The sequence below is a fragment of the Pecten maximus genome, chromosome 11, assembly GCF_902652985.1.
Source record: "Pecten maximus chromosome 11, xPecMax1.1, whole genome shotgun sequence".
Taxonomy (NCBI): Eukaryota; Metazoa; Mollusca; class Bivalvia; order Pectinida; family Pectinidae; genus Pecten; species Pecten maximus.
Genome location: NC_047025.1, coordinates 10236254 through 10248277, shown reverse-complemented (window position 1 = coordinate 10248277; position 12024 = coordinate 10236254).

Genomic DNA, 12024 nt, shown 5'->3' with positions numbered 1-12024 from the left:
GACAATGTTGTCATGGCGTCACTGTTGACAATGTTGTCATAGCGTCACTGTGTTGACAGTGTTGTCATGGCGTCACTGTTGACAATGTTGTCATAGCGTCACTGTGTTGACAGTGTTGTCATGGCGTCACTGTGTTGACAGTGTTGTCATGGCGTCACTGTGTTGACAGTGTTGCCATGGCGTCACCTGTTGCCAGTGTTGTCATGGCGTCACTGTGTTGACAGTGTTGTCATGGCGTCACTGTGTTGCCATGGCGTCACCTGTTGCCAGTGTTGTCATGATATCACTGTGTTGACTTGATGTCACTGTGTTGGCAGTGTTATCATGGCGTCACTGTGTTGACAGTGTTGCCATGGCGTCACCTGTTGCCAGTGTTGTCATGATATCACTGTGTTGACATGTCACTGTGTTGGCAGTGTTGTAATAATGTCACAGTAAAAGTGTTGTGTTGATGTCCCAGTGGTTTTACAATGTCATAGTGTTGCTGCCTCTCTATGTTGTTATAGTGTATCAGTTTATCGTACCTAGTTAATTTATATTTGATGACCAAAACTGTAGAGTTGTTTTTTATATTGGTTCATTTTTTTCTCAATTTACAAGATATTAAGTGAAACAGTTTTTTTTTTCTTTTTGCTGAATTATGAAGAATTTTCTCAATAAGTGTCTTTTTTTCAAGGTATCTTTATTAATGTGATCTATTGAGCATCATCTGTCGTGTGTTATGCGTCATCCGTAAACTTTTATTAACTTATTGGGATGAAATTTGATTGGAATGACTAGTCAAAGATCTTGACCTAATATTTGCATGTTTTAGTAAAAAAATGTACAAGATGGGTACTATGGCCTTTCTTTAAAATCTATTTTCACCTTAAATACTCAAACATTATTAGCTTATAATAATAAGACTTTGTATGAATGTTCAAGAGATCTTTATGAACAAAACATTTTAAAAGTTCATTAAATATACAAGATGGTCAAAACAGTAATTATTATATTAGATTAACTATAAACAGTTTAATTTTTGTTTACAGACAAGATATCTCAAGACTGCAACATAATTTAGAGTTTAATTTTTGTGATAAAATCTGCCTATCATTGGTAAAAAGGTGAATAAATTATGATTTTGATGTAATCAATGGTTGATTTTTAATCTTTTTACCTGGTAACAGTATTTTTAGGTCATCTGAACCCATAGGGCCATTGTGCTTTGTCCGTCATTGTCCGCTCTGCGCCTTCCTGACAAAGTGTTGTTATTTTTTGAGTCAGTCCTCATGAAAATCACATTTTAAACCTGTTCCACTGGTGCCATTGAGCTGTAAATTGGTAGGGATGTTAAGGAAAGGGAGCTTACAATGTGTTGTTATTTTTCGGTCTCACTAAAACTTGGACATGGCAGCCATGGTGGCCAATTTGTAACATAATAGCACAATCATGGTTTTCCTGAACAACACCAATTTTAATTTTTTTTCTCAAGTTCTTTAAGTGGGACTAAGCGCTTACTTATCTGGCATGATCCTGAGATGGTCCTTACCAAGTTTTGTTAGGTCATCTGACCCGAAGGGTCAGGATGACCTATAGTCATCATGCTTCGTCCGTCGTCGTGCGCCGTGCGCCATGCGCCGTCCGCCGTGCGTAAACTTTTCACATTTCAAACTTCTTCTCAAGTTCCACCAGTGGGATTGAGCTGAAACTTGCCAGAAATGATCCTGAGATGGCCCTGACCAAGTGTTGTTATTTTTCGGGTCGGTCCGAAATCCAAGATGGCCGCCATAGCCGCCATTTTGAAAACACATTTTAAACTTCTTCTCATGTTCCACTAGTGCTATTGAGCTGAAACTTGCCAGAAATGATCCTGAGATGGCCCTGACCAAGTGTTGTTATTTTTCGGGTCGGTCCGAAATCCAAGATGGCCGCCATAGCCGCCATTTTGAAAACACATTTTAAACTTCTTCTCATGTTCCACTAGTGCTATTGAGCTGAAACTTGCCAGAAATGATCCTGAGATGGTCCTGACCAAGGGTTGTTATTTTTCGGGTCGGTCCAAAATCCAAGATGGCCGCCATAGCCGCCATCTTGAAAAACACATTTGAAACTTCTTCTCAAGTTCCACCAGTGCTATTGGGCTGAAATTTGCCTGAAATGATCCTGATATGGTGCCGACCAAGTGTTGTTATTTTTCGGGTCGGTCCGAAATCCAAGATGGCCGCTGTGGCCGCCATCTTGAAAAACACATTTTAAACTTCTTCTCCAGTTCCACCAGTGCTGTCAAGCTAAAACTTGCCGGAAATGATCCTGATATGATGCCGACCAAGTGTTGTTATTTTTGGGGTCGGTCCGAAATCCAAGATGGCCGCCATAGCCGCCATTTTGAAAACACATTTTAAACTTCTTCTCATGTTCCACCAGTGCTATTGAGCTGAAACTTGCCAGCAATGATCCTGAGATGGTCCTGACCAAGTGTTATTATTTTTCGGGTCGGTCCGAAATCCAAGATGGCCGCCATAGCCGCCATCTTGAAAAACACATTTTAAACTTCTTCTCAAGTTCCACCAGTGCTATTGAGCTGAAACTTGTCTGAAATGATCCTGATATGATGGCGACCAAGTGTTGTTATTTTGCGGGTTGGTCCGAAATCCAAGATGGCCGCCATAGCCGCCATCTTGAAAAACACATTTTAAACTTTTCCTCAAGTTCCACCAGTGCTATTCAGCTGAAACTTGCCTGAAATGATCCTGATATGATCACGACCAAGTGTTGTTATTTTTCCGGTCGGTCCGAAATCCAAGATGGCCGCCAGACCCGCAATCTTGAAAAACACATTTTATACTTCTTCTCCAGTTCCATTGGTGCCATTGAGCTGGAAATGGGTGAGGATGTCAAGGAAGGCGAGCCAACATAATGTTGTCATTTTTTCGGCCTCGTAAAAGCTTTGAAATGGCAGCAATGGTGGCCATTTTGGTACATGATTGCGCAATCATGGTTTTCCTGAACAACTATTTCAAACTTCTTCCCAAATTCCATCAGTGGGATTCAGCCCTAACTTACCAGATATTATCCTGAGATGGCCCTTACCAAGTGTTGTTATTTATCGGGTCGGCCAGAAATCCAAGATGGCCACCATGGCAACCATCTTGAAAAAACATTTTAAACTTCTTCTCCAGTTCCACTGGTGCCATTGAGTTGGAAATTGGTGAGGATTTTAAGGAAGGAGGGCCAACAAAGTGTTAATATTTTTCTGCCTCGTAAAATCATTGACTTGACAGCCATGGCGGCCATTTGTAACATGACTGTGCAATCATGGTTTTCCTGAACAATGCCTATTTTAAACTTCTTCTCAAATTCCCCCAATGTGATTCAGCTGTAACTTACCAGAAATGATCCTGAGATGGTCCTTACCAAGTGTTGTTATTTATTGGGTCGGTCAGAAATCCAAGATGGCCACCATGGCAAACGGTGCCCCTATATACTTGCTACAGAGAATACATACTACAATTATATAAGGTTTTTAATTTAGAGTCAGATGACTGTTTAGGCCCCTGGGCCTCTTGTTAGGTCATCTGACCTATAGTCATCATGCTTCGTCCTTTGTGCATAAACTTTTCATTCAAACAACTTCTTCTCAATAACCAGAAGTCCATGGGTACTGATATTGGGCCTGTAGCATGTTTGGATAAAGTCCTACCAAGTTTGTTCAAATGGATGACCTTGACCTACTTTCAAAGTCACAGGGGTCAAATAGGCTAAAAATCTTCAAACAACTTCTTAATAACCAAGAGACCCAGGGACTAGATATTAGGCCTGTAGCATGCTGGGATGAAGGGCTACTAAGTTTGTTCAAGTGAATATCCATGACCTCCTTTTAAGATTACAGGACACAAGTCTTCAGACAACTCTCAGCCAGAAACTCCATGCCAATCAGTGATTTAGGCCCATAGGGCCTCTTTCTATTTGATATTCAATGAAGTACACAATCACAAATAGTTTAGTCAGATGACCATTAAGGCCCATGGGCCTCTTGTTATTATTCGGGTCGGTTCGAAATCGAAGATGGCCATCATGGCTCAGCAGTACCACCTTACTTGCTACTGAGAATGTATGTGGGGTCTTGAGAGTCAGATGACCGTTGAGACCTGTGGGCCTCTTGTTTGAAAGCACGTCTATTACATATTGCAACTAGGGGCTTTTGGCGTGGAATCTAAGACCGCAGACAGAACTATATATTGTTGATTCTGTTTTAGTTCATATGTATTGCTTGTCTGGCAGCAAGTCGCAAATGGTATGAAATGACCAATAAAGCCAGCTAAATCAAATCCCATCCCATTGAAGAACTACTCAAATCTCAAACAAGACCTTTCATCGAAATCAGGGAATTGCCAAGGGGATGACAATTGTCCTCCATCATTGAAAAGTAGGTACCTGCATGATTTAAGATGTTCACGTAGGAATACAAATTAATGTAGTATGAATAAGTTCCACGCAGACATATTTTTAACACCAAGATCTGATGAAAAAAAACGCAATAAAAGAGAGAAAAGAAATAAAAACATGAATGACTTTCATATGTTTCACAGGAAATGCCTAGGGGTTTAAAAACAGAATATAAAGTTAGGAGTATTAAAAGCAAACACAAAGCTAGACAGCACACAAAATTTGGTCAAAAAACAGAAGTTATGGCTCTGCGCATTAAGCAAATAGATGGTAAAACAAAAGATAAAAAGACACATTAAAATGTAAGAAAAAATCAAGGAAGCATGCAGTGTTCTGTGAATAAGAATTACAAGCAAAGCGAAATAAGAGAGGGGATGATACAAGATAAAGACCTCTGTAAACATGAAATTCAAAGTTAAAGTGAAGATCGTAATCAACGAAACAGAAAGGCTGAAGATTCAAAGAACAATCGGAATAATAGTTTGAACAACTTGTTCATTAACGATTCCCCTTTAAAAAAAAGTATACAAAAATGTGGAGTTGAAGGAAAAATCCAGATAAGTTAACTTACAAAAACAGGAAGTAATATTTTTGAACACGTATATGATATTGCTGGATGCATTTTAAAATTTCATGAAAATGCATCTGAAGGCCCGATGTAGATCTGTGCTTGGTGTCACCCTGCAGGGTTCCACAGAAGTGTATCTAAACTTGCCGCTTGAAGAATGGTTGATATTTCAAAGGATGCTGTTTATGCAAGTCAGATTATTGCCAAGAGGAGAACAATTGTCCTCAGAAGGAAACATCGTCAATGTGCTGGGTGATATTCCGCCAGCCATTAATATCTTATCAGAGGAAATAGATGAAAGGTAAATATTTCTTAAAAAAGCGTCTCACAAATCTGTTCAATCATCAAATCAGTTCAGCAACTTTTACTATAATGTACGTCCAATTGCCATTATTAATGCCCGTGATTGCCTCATGAAAATACTGATATGTACAAACATTCAGGAATAAACATAGACACACCCTCAGCAGCTAGGATGAAATAATCAAGTGCTATATAGAAACATAGTATCAGGCTAATGTTGTGATGTGGAAACTGTTGATAAGTTCAGTGATTTCATTAACGATTAATGTATACAAAGCAATGCAGATAGCCTTGTCGAAGATGATAATGTTAATATAAATATAAAGTCGATGTATTTGAACCCGGAGAGACCTAGCTGCGATAACGTAGCTCTGGACGACGGACGGACAATTTCTGACAGATGGTCGTCGTCAGAGAGCAGTGCTGCCGGAGAGCAGTGTAGGCAGGGTATGAATATTCGTTCTAGGAGAGACCCAGCAACCACGTTTCCTTTTAAGTCATAAACGATGAAAAATGAAGCCGGTTAACTCTTTTCTGTAGTGAAAATTTAATTTGAATTCTTTCAGTGTGTTTTTTGTACACAGTTCATTGGACCTCCAGCTGTAAGGAACCATAATGTCATGCAAGTTCGTGTGATCAGCACTCCTCACAGCTATATTACGAGAAACCGTACACTGCTTGATATCCAAGAGCATTTCAACTCCTGGAGGTGCATTAGACGTAGAATGTTGCAATACACCATCTTGCGTATAGCGCGTGATCTTTAATTTTTGATACGTTCCAACAAGCACATCTAAATCTGGAACCGTGTCATATGTGACACATACAGCGCTGGGCTCATCAGATATTGCGAACAGTATATGAGCTGTTGATGTTGCACAGGCGTTCTGTATGTTGACAGTATTTCAGATTGCACAATCCGTATGCTTTTTACAGATATTCGCAATTAACAATTGATTAATTCAAGGTTTCTTCAGAATATGCACATGTGCTTAATCAATCTAATTAAAATCTAGATGGTCATTCTCACTATGTAACGTAGTGAGAATGACCATCTATACTTTAATTAGATTGGTGCTTAATGTTCTTTTACTATGAAATATTGAAAATTATGAAACTCATAGACAATTTATCATAGCTTGGGTTTCCAACAATGTTAATTTTTCCATGGGGGCCAGCATAAAGAAGTGTTTACCCTAAGTGACCACTCACCGATACATTGTTTACCCTTAGTGACCACTCACCGATACATTGTTTACCCTTAGTGACCACTCACCGATACATTGTTTACCCTTAGTGACCACTCACCGATACATTGTTTACCCTTAGTGACCACTCACCGATACATTGCTTTAACGCCACATACTCCTAAACAACCTAACATTCTAGTTACACACATGTATTAATGGCAATCCAAGATGCTCATTCACGCTCTCTAAATGACCACCGGCCTGGACGCTTGACCGGGGGTGTCCTTAAGACATCAGTGAATAAAAATAACTCGCTGCATCATAATTTGTCATGGAGATGAGAACGAGGCTATAATAACGTTAACGTGCACTGCACATACCCAGAGACATACAGTTGAGTGTAAGCTAACCTTTACACCTAGTGCACTACGTTTAAACTAGTAGTGCACTACATTTAAACTACAGGTAAACTATAGTGCACTACACCCTAAGAGGTGATGAACAGCAAAACCCCCATACATGTAATGGGCAGTACTCAAGTCTACCTGTGATTTTTACCTGTACTGTATATATACATGTATAAGGCTATATAGAAGTTATATTCAAAGAGTTATTTAAAAGGTTTTGGAAGTTTAGTTTGATGTTATATTTTAACCTTTCTATTCTTGTTAATTATACACTGTAACTAAGTTAAGACAAATTTACTTTATAAATCCTTTAACTAAGTTAAAATGTTCAAGCCAAGTTTTATTTATCTTTTGGTACTTTAATTTTTTATTGATTAATCAGTTATATATATTTCACATGTTTAATTCCAGTAATTTTGTTTTCATTACATGAAAGTGTATATAATAAAACATTTGAAAACAATTATGGTTACTTGAACATTTTCAAATTGATACATTTAATTTATATTGTAGTTTAATTTAAGATTAAATTAAGCAGCATATTCATAATTTCATTTTTGATGTGAAATTATGCTTATTAAAACCTAATTCAGCCCAAAATATATGTTGTAAATTCTATGTGTAAACATCCAATGCTTAAAGTCAAAAACCTGAACACATAACGAAATTAATTAAACATTGATTTAACATGTAAAGAAAGAGATTCTTTGAATGTACTGGTAATTAAGTGATCATAACAGTTCTAACTTCAAAATTTTAAGTTTATAAAAGGTATATGTTACTTGTAATGCATCTTTCATCTTCCTTTACTGAAAAAGTTGAAATTTCTGTACATGTACCCGTGTGCAGGCATCTAATACTTTGAAGATCTAATATATTGGATCTGATTCCAGGTACATGCATCACTTACAGGTAACACAGAATGAGATAATGGCCTAGTATAATTAATGTCATTTTTGTTTTGAAATACATATACTGGCAAACTTGGGGAGGGGGAGGGCAACGGTTTTTTACAGTTCACGCTAACAGGTTTTTTGCATTATTGTTTAAAAACAACATTTTGGGATACATTTTGATCAGCATTTAAGTGTTTCCCTATTGCAATAAGAAAATGATTAATTGTTCTTTACCTTAAAATATATAACTGATGGGGATTTTACCTTTTTTTCAAATTAAAGAAAATCAGCTTATAAACTATATTTATTGAATATCTTTATTGTGGAGAAAAATGTATATAAAAATTAATTATTATTTGATGATTCGGAAAAAAAAAACCTATAAATGTTTGAAAAAACATCCACAGGTAGATATTGTATATGGGTATAGTGTTAAATGCTAATTACAGGTAGGCAAGGCAGAGGAGCCTGACACAGCATGCTATAAATGGACCCCTGGGGGTAATTGGGGACTTGACAAAACAATAGCCCAGGTGTTAAAACAGGCACAGCTTAAGACTGATCCTCATCTGATATATAGGTAAGGTGTTATAAAGGTCCATAAGGTGGTGGTGATGTGGGGTTTGGGCCTTGGGCCCAGGTGGCCATGACAACGGGCAAGTCCTGAGAGTACCAATTATACCTACAGGTGCATGTACATAACTTGTTGTGTAGATATTATATGTATCTTACAGAACATAAATGAACAGCATCAAAAACCTTAATTTTACACTATAATAAAAAAAGAAATTAATGATAACAAACCCACTAGAAATCCAATTGATAGAGTTTTAATTCCTCTTGTGTAATATATCATATAAGAACCGCAGCCAATTTTATTTTGAGTTAATCTTAGATAAAATTTTATCAATATTTAAATATACCTGGTAAAGTCAGGATGACAGATATAAGGCAGTCGATTTACACCGGTCTGTATATGTAACAACTACAGGTATCTAACACAGGTGTCCAGTGGCACTGTCCATTACCTGTATAGGGGGATTTGTGGTCACACCTGACTGGACGTAGTGCACTACTAGTTTACTGTAGCGTAAATGTAGTGCACTACTAGTTTAAACATAGTGCACTAGGACTAGAGTGCACTAGGGTGTAAAGGTTAGCTTACACTCAACTTTATATACAGAGTTTGGTTTGGTTTGGTTTATTTTGTTTAACGTCCTATTAACAGCCAAGGTCATTTAAGGACGGCCTCTCGTGCGTGCGACATGCATGCGTGTGGTGAGAGCATATGTGCTATATACAGAGAGATAAGAAACATCGCTATGCTTGTGTTATGTCTACTTGTGATAGGCCGGAACTTTTGCCGATTTATAGTGCTACCTCACTGAAGCAATTGCCGAAGACACCAAGCAGGACACCCCATCCGGTCACATTATACTGACAACGGGCGAACCAGTCGTCCCACTCCTAAATATGCTGAGCGCTAAGCAGGAGTAGAAACTACCATTGTTAAAGACTCTGGTATGTCTCGGCTAGGGTACAGAACCCAAAGCCTTGCTCACAGCGGCGAACGCTCAACTTAAGGCCAAAAGTGAGGCATTGTCAAGGGAGACATTAGGAAGAAGAAAGTTGTTCAGAAAGAAGAGGAAAGATTAGATCCCAAGTTTAGTGTTCTTCTACGATCATGCAATGGGGGAAGCAGGTACAATTCTGATGCCCTACCTGCAGGGCAGGCTGGTGAAAGATGGGACAGGTCTTACCAGAGTACATTGTATGTGATTGTCACTTTCCAAAGTTAGACATGGAATACCTTCGGACAATATGATGTGGCACATACAAAATATCAGTTGCAGCTGGCTACATCAGCGTGTACCTCAGTGATGATGACTTCGAGATTAGATATGTCGGCAACCACGGGACATTGTATGATGTCAGATCCACTCGAGGCACAAAAGCAGTGTAAGCTACAATGTTTGGGTCCAGCATGACAGCTCCGACACCATTAAGCCCATAAAAGATTAGTATTGTCAGTGTCTTACTGGACAGAGAACCATAGGGGATATGTGCCAACGTAGCCAGTATCCTATACTATTTAGGATACTATATGCAATTGGAAACCACCAAGTCTTTGCAAGCATCAAAAAGTCAAAAGGTTTCAGACAGATCTTAAGTATCAGGGAACATGACTGCCATTTTGAAAGTGATATATCTTATTCTAAGCATGTTCATGTTTAGTTTTCTCAAAAAAAGAAATGAAGAAATGAAATTGTAGTATTTCCCCCAAAACCATACATATTTTTTTCATTTTTTTTTTCTGAAAAGGGCGCTATGTTCTTGCATATTACGTGTTTGGACTAATTATATAAGTAGTAAATGCCTATTTGTAAACGTAAGACTACAGAGGCTACCAACATCACATTTTTCACTATTTGCTTATTTGCGTCTTAGACTATTTTGAAACCCTATCTTTTATCGAGAGCGGATATTACTCGTTAACAATTAAATAAGTAACGATTTAAATATAAAATGTAATTGGGTTTTAGTTGAACGTAGCGCAAGTCGCTAGAGAACCAGAGTTAACCTGTGGAGTACCTGGTTCCGCTCGAATGACTACTGATCATCTCTCGTAAGAGACGTGGTATTTATACATGTTGATGCTTATTACATGATTTTAGTCTTAACATCCTAAATCGCTCTCTTGATATAACTCACTTCATGTCTACCGCTATTCTCTTTTGCTTATCAGTTGAAAATCAACATGGCCGCTTCCATATAAATCACTGGAAATATGCATACGAGACTCGTATAAATATCTACATCAGACAATTCATATCGTCTTGATTGAAAACCAATCCTGCACACCTTACATCATTCAATTATATTAGCCGCAATATACCGCTCGGCTAGAGAGAGATCTTTAGCTCGATCGGTTAAGCGTAAGACTAGTAGCCAGAGGTCCCGGGTTCGATCCCTAGCAGAAGCAGTGATTTAAATTGGATTTATCCTCCGCTCTGTTACATAATCACCACAAATCTTTCGGATAAATTATATCAACAAATTACATAAGAAATGTTCCGTAGATCTAGAAAAAAAAATAGCGTTCAGCTGATCAACACAACATGACTTAGTCAAGATCTAGCAAACTTCACCAGAACTTTGTAATGAATAATCAACTTTGTTACAGTATATCCTAAGTTGTTGGATCACGGAAGTTCATGATGTGAATCCCTACATGTGTGATTATAAGGACGTATTTGATATGGTTTCTCTATATCTTGTCAGCGGTACATTTCACCTGGTGTTAAGTGTATCACAATCCGACGATATATATGTAGAAGCATATACAAATCCATGTATGGACAATGTAACAACCCTCGTGACAACGCCGATATAGCTCGCGGGGATCAGGAACATATACATGTCCATATGCTGAACTATCTGTGAGTATTTATGTCACTTTTTAACTTCTCTGTCCACATGTAATTTATATGTTGCAGCGATATGCCAGAATGTGGAGAGAGAGAGAGAGAGAGAGAGAGAGAGAGAGAGAGAGATTCTGTAATATTTAGGGTCAAGTAAAGGAACATCAGTGTTGAAGATTAGGTGAGTTTATATGCTTGCACAAATAATTAAATCGTGAGATATGTACATGTACAAAGGTTCTATTATATTCTGGGACTAATTATAATTGGACTAAATCAATAAACTGTTTAGAGGATAGATAAAAGCATATACGTAGATAATACTGTAAAATATCGAGCGAGTTTATAAGCAAGGCCAGTGAAGAAGGGTCTCTCTATGCTGTGACGTATACGTATTTTTACCCGAATGGTGTGTTCTCCATTTGCCCACTTTTTTTAGAACAACGAAAAGTGTATACATAGGGGAACAATGGAAAACCAATTATAGTCAGTTCCATAATAATGTTACCTGTGTTTACCTGTATGATTTATCTGTGCTAAAAAGTGGGCAAAAAGAGAGGTACATGTATATTTATGTACCTGAGAAGTTGGGAAAATAACACTAAGTTATAGTTTTTTTTTTTAATTTTATCATTTATTCGTGAATTTCATCATATACACATCATATTTACATACATACAATGTATATATATAAGAAAGAACACACATTAGATAGTTAACATATCCACAAACATTATACATAAGCACTGGTAATACATTATAATATACATGTATATACTAAAAACATTTTTCATACATTTTGTATTACAT